At 41.3% G+C, this 14945-nt stretch overlaps 1 protein-coding gene across 4 annotated transcripts in view; it reads left to right on the top strand.

Annotated features, from left to right (window-relative positions):
• Positions 1 to 2396: 2396 nt before the first annotated feature.
• strbp (spermatid perinuclear RNA binding protein) overlaps positions 2397 to 14945 on the top strand; it is a 137266-nt gene continuing 124717 nt past the window's right edge. For 2 of the 4 annotated variants that reach the window (XM_052037342.1, XM_052037336.1), the window contains exon 1: positions 2397 to 2525. The gene's annotated coding sequence lies outside the window, so the exon portion shown is untranslated. Of the gene's footprint in view, positions 2727 to 14945 lie in introns of all 4 variants that reach the window. The other 2 variants (XM_052037343.1, XM_052037337.1) reach the window with 2 other exon arrangements.

The following is a 14945-nucleotide window of genomic DNA, read 5'->3' as shown; positions in this document are numbered from 1 at the left end:
GTGTCACAGTTACAGAGAAAGTGCAGTGCAATAAGGTGCAAGGTCACAACCAGGTAGATCGTGAGGTCATAGTCCATCTCATTGTATAAGGGAACCGTTCAATAGTCTTATCACCGTGGGGTAGAAGCTGTCCTTAAGTCTGGTGGTACGTGCCCTCAGGCTCCTGTATCTTCTACCCGATGGAAGAGAAGAGAGGATGTCCTGGGTGGGTGGGGTCTTTGATTATGCTGGCTGCTACACCAAGACAACGAGAGGTAAAGACAGAGTCCAAGGAGGGGAAGCTGGTGTCCGTGATGTGCTGGGCTGTGTCCACAACTCTCTGCAGCTTCTTGCGGTCTTGGGCAGAGCAGTTGCCGTACCAAGCCGTGATACATCAAGATAGGATGCTTTCTATGGTGCATCGGTAAAAATTGGAGAGAGTCAAAGGGGACAAACCAAATACAGTATTGAATACCTGGCACCATCCCATCTACAGTATTGAATATTTGAGCTCAAGAACTAGCCACATTTATGACCAAACTGTTCCATTACACACTGGCATCTACTCATCAATGCAGAAAGTTGCATTAAGGAACCCTGGTGAAAATGAAGTCTGTAGGCATCAAGGGGAAAAAACAGTCCAATAACTGGGGTCATACCTTGCACAAATGAAAATGCTTATGACTGTTTGAAGTCAATCATCTCAGTCCCAGACATCACTGAAAAAAGTTCATTATGGCAGTGTCCTGGGCCCAACCACTGGTTCATCAACAATCTTCTTTCCATCACAAGAGAGGTGTTCACTGATAGTTGCACAACATCCAATTTTATTTGGAACTCTTCAACAAGACTATGACAACAGTCAGGCAAGTAAGATTGGCACAACAGAAGTGCCGGGCAATGATAATTTCCAACAAGAGTGTAACCACCTACCCTTGACAGTCAAGGCCATTACCATCACCAGGTAACTCCCCACCATTGACATCTGGTCACCACTGATCAAAAACTCGTCAGGACCAGACACAAGTAACATGGCTACAACAGCAGTTTAGAGGTTTGGCATTTTGCAGTGAATCACTCACCTTGGATCCTAAGACCTTTCTACCATTTACAGATCAGGAACATGATAGAGCACTCTTCACTTGCTTGGACAGGTGCAGCTTCAACAACATTCAAAAACCTTAAAACCAACTAAAACAGTACCACATCCATTAGCCTAAAACTTAACTCTAACACACAGTGGTTACCATCTACAGAATAGCCACATTACTCAGCTAGGCTATTCTGAAAGCCTTCCCAAACACATGACCTCAACCACCAAGTATGACGTGGGCTGCAGGTGCATGGGATTGTCACATGTTCTCCGAGTTGCTTATCCTCCTGACCTGGAAAGTGCCGGGGCAGTGGCGGAAGCAGATACAATAGTGGTATTTAAGAGGCTGTTAAACACATGAAGATATGCAGGGAATGGAGGGATATGGATCATGTACAGGCAGAAGAGAATTAGTTTAATTCAACATTGTGTTTGTGTGGATATTGTGGGCCCAAGGGCCTCCTCCCGTGCTGTTTTGTTCCATGTTCTATATCATTATTCTTTCATCGTCACAGGTCTAAATCCTGAACTCCCTCCTCAGCAGTATTGTGGGAGCACCTTCACCAGATGGACTGCAGCAGTTCAAGTCATGAGGGGTATAGATAGGGTGAATGCACCAGGGTTGGGGGATCAAGATCTAGCGGGCATAGCTTTAAGGTGTGAGGGGAAAGATTTAAAAGGGACCCAAGGGAAAACAGCTTCACCCAGAGGGTGGCCCATATATGGTACAAGAGGAAGTGGTTGAGGCAGATACAATAACAACACTTAAAAGACATTTGGACAGATACATGGATAGGAAAGGTTTAGCGGGATATGGGCCAAATGGGACGAGCTTAGATGGGAAACTTGGTCGGTATGGGCCGGTTGGGCCGAAGGGCCTGTTTCCCTGTTGTGACGGTAGACGGTCACGTTCTCAAGGACAATTAGGGATGAGCAATAAATGCCGATCTGGCCAGCAACACACACATCCCGAAAAATGGATCTACCGTGAATATTATCCGAGCCGCCGAGGATTTGAAGCACATGCTGCTTTTATTCTATTGATCCACGCCGATCCTAAACCACCCACGGGAGCTCCCCATTCCTGTGAACCGTGGGGTCTGTTACCTGTGGGCAGACGGGGCCAGAGTGTTCCTGGTCGTAGCCCAGTTCCCTCGCCCCCGGCTTACCCTGGTCTCCTCGCCCACACCCACCCACCCAGCGTCGGCAGCGGCCGGGCTGCTGCGGCCTCCGCGATGCAGCAGGCCCCGTCTCCTAGGAGCCCGCGCCGCGCACCAATGGGAGGCGGCAGCCGGGGGCACGTGAGCGGCGGGGGCGCGCGGGCGGGCGGGCTCTCAGAGCGAGCGCTGTCTCGCGCACTGTCGGACGCGGCGGCTCGCTTCACCGCGCGCTCTCACCCCCTCACCGGCCGAATGAGTCCATCTCCTCGGAAGCCCGCACCCCACTGATTCGGGTAAGCCTTCCCTTTCCGCCGGGATGGTGTTACCCCCGCCGTTTTACTGCCGATTCTTGTCGTAACCTGCCCGTCTCTCGCGTGGAGCCGTGTGGTGCCAAATAGTGAGCTGCTTCGCCGGGGCCGCGGGGCATGCGCAGAGGCACCCGGCCGCGCTTCCTGCCAAAAACCGTCCGGTGTAGGACACTGATTCAGTTGTATGTGAGTGCAGTATTTACACGTTTTATAAATAACCTGATCTCTTTCACGAAGATTGGCGAAGGGCGGGCAACTTTAGCTGAGTTAGAGCTCTAGTTGGGTGGAAGATGTCCTTTAATGCATGTGTGTTACGGTCACGATGTGATTAGTGTCCTGGGCTTGGTTGCTTTGTGCATTTTTCTCAAACAACTGTTGACCTCTGACGAGTAAAGTGGCTCTTTAACAAGGTGCTCGCTGTCTCTGCGAGAAGGCTGCAAAGCCTTCGATGTCGTTTCCGTCTTAAGCTCTAAGCATCTGAGTGGATGATTTTTTTTAAAGGAAGCGTTACAGCTCAGCGAGCGGCTTTTGTTTTGGGCCGAAGTTATTCGGTGCAGATGCAATGACATTGAAGCGTGTAATAAATCTGAGCTGTTGGGCAAGGTGAATAATGAGTGATTGGAAATTGGGGCTACGGAAGAATTTATGACTCTTGAGGTGTTGGGCAAGGTGAAGGCATTTGAATGTCTCTTCCCCAACCCCCATCATTTAACAAATGTTCATTTATTTTGCATTACCAAGAACATGGGTTTGGTGACTGTGATCCTACCGTTCCTGGCATCCAGGCTGTTTTTTTTTGTCACCACGTTGCAAGAAAACATACACGAGGGAAAGCACTGGTGCGTTTTAAAGCTTTTGTCTCGTTACCCCATTCTGCTTTGGGGGTGGGGAGGGAGATAAGATGATCGGGAATTTCTTTTGTGTAGAAAATTCTGATTGCATTTCTTGCCAGGTTTTGTAGCGATCATTTCTTAAGGTTTTGTACCTTTCGTGTATTTAACCTGGAAGTTCGCAAAAGTGATATCCGCGTTGGATTGATGTCCACTGTTTTGCATTATAGCAGCTGAAGTTGCATTGTTCGATATGATTACTGATGTTAATACAATACAGCGACTTCCAATGAAAATTGGGCATTTGTTTAAAATGCGTTAATCTAATACTTTCACACTTTTGGATTTGTCTTTGGACAAATTTCGCTGTCTCGTTCTTCTCGACCCTTTCCATAATTCGGCAAGAGTAATCATTGTGAGTGTATGAAAGGAAATGTGCACAAAACGCAATTGCATTTTTTCCACAATTAAAGGCTGTGATCAGGTATAATTCCGTGATTCACTTCTGTTGCTAAATAGAATCTGTACGTTGCAGAACCGGTCTTCCTTGTGAATTGGTTGAATTGGTAGAATTGTCCAATTAAGCCAAGCATTATTGTGTATAAATCAGTTGCCAAGCATTGCTGAAGTAGTCATTTTATTATGTAAAATGGAATTGCATTTAGAATATGCCACGCACTGCAAAATAACACTGATGCTTTTGCGTGGAATATAGCCTAAGAATAGTTAAAGGTTTCCGTGTCAAAGCAGGGTGCACACCAGTGACTCCAGCTTTTCTTGTGATGTGTAAAACTTGCGCGATCTCTCGGCATCCTGGTGAAGATTACAGGCGATTCTAGCCCCGTGGAGTTGGAGCGTCTAAATATTTAACAGCAACTGCAGTGGATTCAAATCGCTTTCTACTTTTATTGTTTAGCTTATCGAAATCGAGGCCACGCATAAATATTACACTCATCATTTGTTTCAAGATATAACTCTTCTATTTTAAAATTATTTGCCTTTTATCATTTGAAATGTGTGTATTTTAGATGGTGAAAATTTAAAAAGTGCATTTTGGAAAACATCTGTATAGAAGCTGCTTCAGGTTTTGCTTTGCATTTACATTTAACTTATTTTTGACGCGTTTGTGTTTGTTGAGACCATTGTGGTAAATATAAGCAGTGAACAATGAGTCGCCACATAATGTATTGAGAGAAGATTGAATTGTGTTCTACTTCATTGGAATTGAGCTGGACAACAAATTTGGGCATTGCATTTCTTCTTGCTTAGAATATAGATTTCCTAAGAGTAACTAAGGAATTGCTTAAAAGCTGTTGACTTTCGATATTTAATCATGTGCACAGTTCATACTCCAGACCGTGCTGAAATCAGGTGTTTAGTTTTGAGAAAGTACATTCCACTTTTTCTTATTCAACAAAGTAGAGAATCAAACAATTTCCATTTTGTGTACTCTGTCATTATTAAGCACTTTCTGAAGCCAGGTATAAAAGAACCTTAATTCAGAATGGAGTTTTCTCTGCCCAGTGACATCTCAAACCCAACCCCAGAAGAACATACTCTTTCAACCCTGCAGTTTGACATTTTTTCCATTTCCTGCTTGGCATTCCCACGACCTTCTGTGTGAGATTTGGAGTTTAGTGGCGTGGACTAATGTGCATTTGGAGTTGGACTGAGAATGTTGAAGCTCACTTCAAGTAGATCAACATTTGCAGTGATTTTTTTTCCATCAAAACAAAATAAAACACTTCTGTACAAACTTATTGGATTGAACAGTACTGTGCTTCAGAGTTGACAATATTCTGTTATTTCTTCTACACTGAGTGTATTTCAGGCAAAATTCCATAATTTAATGCAATATGCTGTAAAAATCATTTAATGTTACAATATCAGTCTTTTTCCTAATTGGAAAATAGCATTAGTAAAAATATGTAATTCTTGTAATCTTTACAAATTATGTATAACAAATGTCCTGTCAGAATTTGGAAACGTTTAAGTTATAAACTAATTGTATTTTTATTCCACTTCAGTGGTGGTGAGCTAGGGACGGAGACAATGTCATGTTGAAAGTCAGCTTTTGTGGTGATGGACTAAATGTGCAGCTTAACCCATATTTGGAATAAAAGTGGGTTTAAGCTAATTAAGAATGTTTCAGTTAGTGCCTGAGATGCACTGCCATTGGTGGGCACTGGGCAAACTGGCAGTCTTGTCAGTATTGAATTAAGAAGGATTTTGTTGAACAATCTACCTGGATGTCGGCGTAGTAGTCATGAATCAGAAATGACTGCAGAGAGATGAAAGCTGGCTGTCAACTGTTGTCATGTTGAAGTTTGTCCTGTTTTTGAAATTCAAAGTGTATTTCTGAGCTACCAGTGCAAAGTAATTTTCATTTCCTAAACTACTTTGATTGTGTCTCCAAGGAAAATAGAAGAAATGCCTGTTCATAATTAACTAACAGTTTAGCCCTGTGATAGAAGGTGTATGCTGACAGGGTCAGAGGAAGGATGGGAGGAGGCTCAAATGGAGCACAAGTTTCTTACATACCATATTGACATAACGGCCTGTTTCTGTGCTGTATATTCTGATTTCTTTTGTGTAGATTAAATGTTGCCTTTGCTTATGCTATTTTTCTCTTTACTTTGCATGAATACCATGGTTTCCTCTGTTTACATTTGCATTTGATTTATTATTTTGTCCTTAGCAATGTGCTTCCAACTAAGAAAATAAGAGAGAAAGGGGCAATAGTCATTGAAGTTAAACAGCAGATAACCATGAGAACTCAAATATTAAGTAAAGCTTCATGGTGCGATTCTGGCCTGCACAGATCAGGGAGGTCATAAATTTTGTCCCAAGTCTTCTGAGTTGATGATGTAAGAGTGGCACAGTTTGCCTCTGCATTCCTGAATTAGGACGTGGGTAGAAAAAGCTTCTGGGGAACCTGATATGATCTCTGTTGTAAGCTTGATTGCATATAATAATTGAACAAGAACAGGATTGGCTTGCCTGCAACAATTTCCATAGTTAAAAAGCCATTTAATATAATAGAGGCTTATACTGGCACAGTGGTTGTCCGGACAAGAAATCAGAAGTTGCTGATGATGCTTGTAGAATTGTACATCTTCTAAACTTCATGCTTACAGAGGAGGGCAAACAAATTAAATGCACATAGCAGAAGGATTTTGAATAAAATGAGAATTGATCAGTTTTGAACATGTTTTGCATTTTTAGTTTGAAATTGCACAAAATTTGAGTATTTATTTGAGTATTTTCTTCAAACCAAAATCTGTATATCTAAATTATAAATGGTACAATATGATGTTCAGGAGGAAGTAATGTTAGTAAGAGGATTCAGAATATTAACATTTTTAGTGAAGAAAATGTGAAGTCGTTAATGAACAATATGAACATGGTTTTACTGAAGCCATTGCAGTTTTAGTAATTTATATTTTTAATGAAGTTGTATGCTATTTATTAGTCTATTTTACACGTACTATATATTTCTAAGATTTAATGCTTTAAAATGAAAAAAATGATTTCCATACTGGAAGAAAACACCATTTGTATCAACAATATTTTTTTGAAGGTCGTAGTTTGTGTATAATTCAACCTCTGAAGCACTGACATGATATTAAACATGAAAGTGCCTTGGAGAAGGGTATAATTTAAGCCTTGGGTTAATCAAGTTGAACTTTTCCAAGGTTGTATATTTGTGATGATTCAGAATCCCTTTCTTAAAAAGGTGCGTTTCTACTTTTGACAGGGCAGTAGCTTAGCAACTATTGATCTTAAATACATTTTCCTTTTTCAGTATGAAATAATCTATATTTTCATTGAAGATGTGCAGATCTTATGCAATGTACTACCAAATGTCTCCTCTGTAGCTTACCTAAAATGCAAAGTATTTTTTAAGCTTCATTCTTGAACATTTGGCAGTTATTGCCAATTTCTGGATGCCACAGCTCCCACTCCTTGAACTACCACGCTGAGATGAAGATGCCCTCAGAATGTAGTATGGTAGGGAATTCCAAAATTTTGACTAACCAAGCAATGAAGTACATAAATTTATGGATAAGTCGGGATGGTATGTCACTTTAAGTGAAAGTGTTTGCACATGTGCTGCCGTCTCCTGGGTAAAGGAATTTATGAATTTGGAAGATGTTAAGTTGTGTGTATTCTGTCAATGGCATTCACTGTAGCTATGGTAAACTACTTCTTGTTTATGATGAAAAGTTAACATACACTGGAAAATCTAGCATTTTCATCTCCTCCTCTCCCACCCCAGACTATGGCCACTGTAGGTTGTACCAGACTGCACAACTGCAGTGTCCTGTTCAGGCGTGCACTTTCACTGCCATATCCATGCCGTCATGAGTACAGCCTATTTTTGCTGTTGTATGATTGCCAAATTCTCTCCTTGCCTCAGCTGAACCCCAAATTTATTCCTTAATTATGTCTATTCTCCATTAAGCCTATTATCTCCTCATTATTACTACATTTATGAGGCATTTAGACAAGCACTTAAATGGGCAAGGCATATAAGTATATGGTTCTAATGTTGGCAAATGGGATTAGTGTTGATTGGCAAAAGGTTGGCATGGACATGGTGCACCAAAGGGCCTGTTTCTATGCTATATAACTTTGACTATGAATCCTTTATCACTGCATGTTGCACAGACGTGAACACTTCAAGACACTGTGTATCTTATCCTACGCCATATACACTCATCACATAAACTTGCTTTCTTTCATTGTTTCCTAAACGCAAACAATTTCAAATTTCCTCTTGTGTTTTAAGTTTTTGCATGGTCTTTTTCATCCCATATCTCTGGTTTAATCCCAATATACTTTCCCCAAAATACCTCTATGAAGAGATCACGTAGGGTGCCCTAATTTCTGAAATATGACTTTGGCTCTTATTGTGAGCAATTGATTTAAGGTTAAGTTAGTCAGCTTTGTAATTGCCTTTTTGAGACCAGCAAACTTAATGTAATTAATGAGAAAGAACTTGCACTGTTCACGACAATGTGAAAATTCAAGTGCGAAAGAAGTCTGTTTTGTATATGTGGTTTCTAAATAAGGTAGCTGGTCCAATAAGGACAGTGCTAAATGAGCAGCATTCTTTGTGTAAGCTTTTTCTGGCAACAGTTTGAATGAAGACTAGTATCAAAACACAGGTATTGTAGAATTTTGATGCACTGAATAAAATCAGTCTATTTTTCATGTGATGTTTAGACTTATTTCATTTACTAGGTCCTCGTCAATTAAGTCTGGAAGCTATGGGATATACACATTTTTAAATGTACTGAGAGTTCCTGCCTCCATCACCTGTAGGTTCTGGACCCCTCAGCTTCCCTCTGTCTCTAGTCAGATCGTATGGTTCTCACATGAGCTTCCCATTTTTTATATTCTGTGACTTGCTCAATTAAGGAAAGGCATAATTTGCTGCCTTAACCACCTTATCTACATGTCCTGCTATCTTCAGGGATCTATTGGGCATGCATTCCAAAGTTCCCTTATTCCTTTGCACTGTTCAGTATCCTGCCATTTGTTGTCCATTTTCTTGCCTAGTTTTCTCACTCCAAATGCATTACTTCCATTTGTAGCACTGAATTCTATTCTCCACTTCTCAGCGTAGCGTACCGATCTATTGATAACTTTCTGCAGTCTACAGCTTCCTTCCTCGCAATCAATCACTCTGCCAGATTGGAAATCAACTGAAACCTTCTTAATTAGTGGCCCTGCAAATGTCCAAGCCAGCATTATGTAGCATGAAAAGTAAGGATCTAGTACCGAACCTGTAGAACCCCACCAAATAGTGTTCCAGTCTCAAAAACATCTATTGACCATTTAAACTTTGCCCACTCCAAATGAGATTCTTTTGCCATGGATCACATAGTTTTGATTTCTTCATTAATTTCCCATATGGAATCTTGTCAACACTTTTCTAATATTGTGGAGGTTACATCACGTGTACTGATTGATCCTCCTTGTCTTTCCTCAACCAGTTGACTTGCTACGATACAAGCTTCCCTCAAATTTGTACTGACTATGCTTGATTAACTTGTGTGGAAATAATTTTATCCTTCAATTTGTTTCAATAATGCCATTGAGTTCCTGCTGTTAGGCCGATTGGCCTTCTACTACTCCCCTTCTCCCTTTTGTTTAAACAACAATACTGCATCAATAACCCTATAGCCCTTTGGCACCACAAATATAGCCAAAGGGGATTGTTAAATTCTGCTGATGAGCCCTTGCCTGTCTTATCAGTCTGTAAGGTATTTTATCTGAACCTGGTGACTTGCTCACTTTAAATATGCTAAGCCTTGTTTCTGTATATCATATCCACCATTTAACATTGTTACTTCTTAGCTGCTATATCTGTTTTGCTTTCTCCTCCCCTACACTGCTTCCCTACTCCTTATATGAAGATGGATGCTAAGTATTCAATCAGATTATATCCTTGTCACATTCCTCACTCTTTTGTTACCTTCTTGTTTAGATTTATAAAAATCCTTGGGTTTCCTTGCAATTGCTTTTATATGCTATTTTCCTTTACTAATATTGTTTTTAACTTTCGATAAGATATTTATCAGTCACATGTACATCGAGAAACAGTGAAATGCATCTTTTTGCGTTACTGAGAATGTGTTGGGGGCAGCCCACAAGTGTCGCCACTCTTCCGGCGCCAACATAGCATGCCCACAGCTCCTAACCTGTACGTCTTTGGAATGTGGGAGGAAACCGGAGCACCCGGAGGGAACCCACGCAAACACACGGAGAACGTACAAACTCCTTACAGACAGCAGCGGGAATTGAACCTGGGTTAGCGTTACACTAACTGCTACACTACCGTGCTTTGAACTTTCGTTAGCATTAAGCTACTGGTATCTTGCATAAGAAACAAAAACAGAAAATGCCAGAAGCACCTGGCAGGTCTAGCAACATTAGTGAGCAGATAATTGATGTTTCAGGTCAAGGACCTTTGATGTTCACTCTTTGTCTCCACTGATGCTGTTTAACTGCTGAGTGGTTTCTGCATCTTTGTTTCAGATATCCAGCCTATACAGGTAATTGACAAACATTTCCCATATTTTTTTGCTTTCATCCTTCCCTGTTTGCTTTACAATACAGTGGGTGGGGTACAAGAATCTAGATTTGAGAGGCACACCCTTTTTCTTAACATAAAACATTTTTAAAGTTGATTCAGGAGTTGTTGACAGACCTCAGAGGATTTTGAAAGCTATTTGGTTTCCTTTTTGATTTTGACACAAAATGACCTGTAGGTATACATTTTAAAGATGGTTCATTAGGATGTTAGAATTTAGTTTATTTAAATTCTGTGAATTAAGAATGCAAGACATTCCTTCCCTCCATCCATGTTTAAGCTTTTTAACAAAATCAATTTTTACTTTTTACTTTCCTTGCAGTGACTTCTCAATGTTTATTACTCATTTTTGTTTAGAGTTACTCATCTTAAAAGGATTTGTAATCTTGCTCTCCTGAACTTTCAACGCACTTGCTAAGATTAGGAGGCTGGTACTAAAAGTCTAGTCAGTAATAGCAATTCAGAATGTCCCATTTTAGGAAGCATTGGGACTGGAGAATAATACACTATTTATAATTTGTTTAGTTTGATTTACTATAAAATTGGATCTTTGGCAAATTACTTGGTTTTTCTACTTGATGAGTTTTGAAGTGATATATTTCCATTGGTCACTATATCCTTTTGTTTCCTTCATTATATCCTTTGTTAGCATGGTGAGCAGCATCATTGTAATTTAAAATCGCTTTGTATATTGAGATAAGACCATAAGGCGTAGGAGCAGAATTAGGCCATTCGGCCCGTTGACTCTGCTCTGCCATTCGATCATGCCTGATTTTTATTTTTCTCTCTCATCCGCATTCTCCTGCCTTCTCCCCGTAACCTTTGATGCCCTTGCTAATCAAGTACCTATCAACCTCCGCTTTAAATATACCCAATGGCTTGGCTTCCACAGCCGTCTGTGGCAATGAATTCCACAGATTCACCACCTTCTGGCTAAAGAAATTCCTCCTCACCTCTGTTCTAAAGGGACGTTCTTCTATTCTGAGGCTGTGCCCTCTGGTCCTAGACTCTCCCACTGCTGGAAACATTCTCTCCACGTCCACTCTATCCAGGCCTTTCAATATTCAGTAGCTTTCAATGATATCCTCCCCTCATCCTTCTAATCTCCAGCAAGTACAGGCGCAGAGCCACCAAACACTCCCCATATGTTAACCCTTTCGTTCCCGGTCTTGTAAACCTCCTCTGGACCCTCTCCACTGCCAGCACAACCCTCTTGCATACTGGGCCCAAAACTGCTCGGAATACTCCAGATGTAGTCTGACCAACATCTTATAAAGCTCAGCATTACATCCTTGCTTTTATATTCTAGTCCTCTCAAAATGCATGCTAACATTGCATTTGCCTTCCTTATTACTGACTCAACCTGCAAGTTAACCTTTAGGGAATCCTGCACTAGGACTCCCTTTGCACCTCCGATTTCTGAATTCTCTTCCCGTTTAGAAAATAGTCTATGCCTTCATTCCTTTTACTGAAGTGTATGACCATATACTTCCTTGCAGTGTATTCCATCTGCCACTTCTTTGCCCATTCTCCCAACCTGCCTAAGTCCTCCTGTAGGCTCCCTGCTTCCTCAACACTACCTGCCCCTCCTTCTTTGTATCATCCACAAACTTGGCCAAAAAGCAATCAATTCTGTCATCCAGATCATTAACATATAATGTGAAAAGTAACAGACCCAACACCGCCCCCTGTGGAACAGCACTAGTCACTGGCAGCCAACCAAAAAAGGCCCCATTCATTCCCACTCTTTGCCTTCTGCCAGTCTTCTATCCATCCTAGTACCTTTCCAGTAATACCACTGGCTCCTACCTTGTTTAGCAGCCTCATGTGTGGCATCTTGTCAAAGGCCTTCTGAAAATCCAAGTAAACAACATCCACTGATTCTCCTTTGTATATTCTGCCTGTTGCTTCCTCAAAGAATTCCAACAGATTTGTCGGTCAAGATTTCCCCTTAAGGAAACCATGCTGACTTCAGCCTATTTTACCATGTGCTTCCAAGTACCCCGAAACCTCATCCTTAATAATGGACTCTGACATCTTACCAACCACTGAAGTCAGGTTAACTGGCCTATAATAAAAGTATGCCTACATGCAAAACGAGAAATGAATCTCTATGTATTTGGGATAAAACTTAGAGGTTATCAGGTCATTAAATGTTCAAAAGATTGAAGGTTTTTATAAAGAAATGGCAGGATGTGCCAGGCACATTTACTAAGTTATTCACCATGGATTGAATGGAGTGTTGTGTCACCTGCAAGCATGAAAATACTAATTTATCATTCACTCTAAGCCACGTAGATGGGAATGGGAGCTTAAATGTGGGGAAATGTTGGCATTCATTTTTGGATCTACAGAAAACCAATTAAAATTATCTTATGTTGACACAGACACATCACTGAAAGCCAGTTAGCTGCTATAAATTAGCCCTGATGTATTTGAATGCTAGAATAGGCTCAAGGGACTGAATTACCTTTTCTAGTTTTTGTTTCTATATTGGTATCTTAATTTTAAGTTGAGTGGCTGAGAGGGAAGGTTGCATTTCATATCTGGTTCTGGCTTGTGTAACAGCACAGCAGGCCATTCAGTCACTAAAGTAATGCAGAAAAAAACAGTGTGATCGATTGCAATTGTCTGAGAAAGGAGCTTTGAGGTTTGGGTTTGTACTTGCGACATCTACAGAGAGCAGGAACTTACTAGGACAGAAGGGCACTGGGTTAGATTTGTGATTTATAGATTTGTGGTTATGTCAAGAAATGTATATCTTTCTACTGAGACTAACAACTGGAATTGATTTCCAGGAAGCATTACAGAGGTCAGGATACAGAAGTAAGCTGGATGCTTTCATAAGATTTGTGGTAGGATTAGCTTTCTGAAAGGAAGAGAAGCATCACCTGAAGATCCTCCTTTGCCTGAATCTATCTTCACAGTGTTTGATGACTAAAGCTACAAAGTCCAAGTGCCCTGTGTTGTTCCAGTACTGTAATATATAAATGCTAATGTGCTGTCCCATTTTCAATCTTGTCATTTGTTGCGGGAGCATCTCTCTCTGTCTTTCCTTCTCGTATGTTGGACTGATGTTAATTTACACTTGGTATTTAAATTTTGCTGCCATGGCGTAGCAGAGGTGTTCCTTTCCACCAAGAGATTTAAAATCTCACACTTCCCTAATCCCTAAAAACCTTGAAATGTGAGCAGGAGTAAACCACACAGATCATGGGTGACCATGGTTGCCATTTCAGGTCAAGGACTTTTCATCAGAACTGGAAAAGTAAGAAAATAAGTATATCAAATTGCAGAGAGGGATGTATTGGAACCAAAGTTGTTACGGTAACAATTACTTTAAAGACTGGTAGTTAGAGACAGATGAGAAAAAATAAACAATTTGAAACAAAGGTACAGCCGCATCTGTGATGAGACAAAGAAAGAAAGGAGCATTACCTGAAATTGTTAAATTCATTATTAGGTTCTGAGGGCTGCAATGTGCCCAGGTGGAAGTTCCTCAAACTCTCATTGGGCATTGCTGGATCAGAGTATGAATGGGACGGAGATTTGCAATGATAAGTGACTGGAAGCTCCGGGTCGCCCCGCAGACTGAGCGGATGTGTTCCGCAAAGCGGTCACCCCATCTGTGCTTGGTTTCCCAAATGGTGAGGAAACCACGTTGTGAGTATTGAATGCAGTTCTTTAAATCGGATGAAGAACAAGTGAATTGCTGCCTCACTTGGGGGGGTGGGGTGGTGGGAACTGTTTGGATCACTGGATGACAGAAAAAGAAGAGATAAAAGAGCAGATGTTGAATCTCCCATAGTAGCATGTGAAAGCGTTGTGAGATGGTGAATGTTTGGTAGAGATGGAAGAGTAAACTAGGGAGTCATGGTGGGAATGCTAAAAAGAATGGGATGACGAAGATGTGCATGATGGTGGGATCCCCTAGAAGGTGGCAGAAAGTATGGAGCATGATCTGTTGAATGTGGAGGCTGGTGGGGTAGAAGGCAAGTGTGGGTGGGAATGCTGCCCTTGTGCTGTTTGGGAGGAGAAGGACTGAATGCACATGCAGGAAATGGTGGAGATGTGGTTGAGAGAGTTGTCATTTAGTGGTTGAGGAGAAAGCACAGTTCAGGAAGAAGGAAGGCATCTTGGGAACCAGTATAGAAATTATTCTCAATCATTTTCTCTACCTTAAATGGGATTCTGCCACCAGAATCATTTTCTCTTCCCCTCCCCTTTCAGCATTCTGAAGGGTGCATTCCCTCCATCACTCCCTGGTCCATCCTTCTACCTCCACCAACTACTCCCTTTTTCAAGGCACTTTCACATGCAGCGGAGAGAAATGCAACACCTGCCCTTTTACTGCTTCTTTTCCCACCGGCCAAGATCCCAAACAGTCCTTCCAGGTGATGCAGTATTTCACTTGCACTTGCAATTTAGTGTTGTCTTTTTGGGTGGTCCCTCTGGATCAAGGATGACCTGCTT

Source organism: Pristis pectinata, chromosome 23, assembly GCF_009764475.1.
Source record: "Pristis pectinata isolate sPriPec2 chromosome 23, sPriPec2.1.pri, whole genome shotgun sequence".
In the NCBI taxonomy this organism is placed as follows: Eukaryota; Metazoa; Chordata; class Chondrichthyes; order Rhinopristiformes; family Pristidae; genus Pristis; species Pristis pectinata.
The sequence above is the reverse complement of the archived record's forward strand: the minus strand, read 5'-3'. Positions and strand labels throughout refer to the sequence as shown.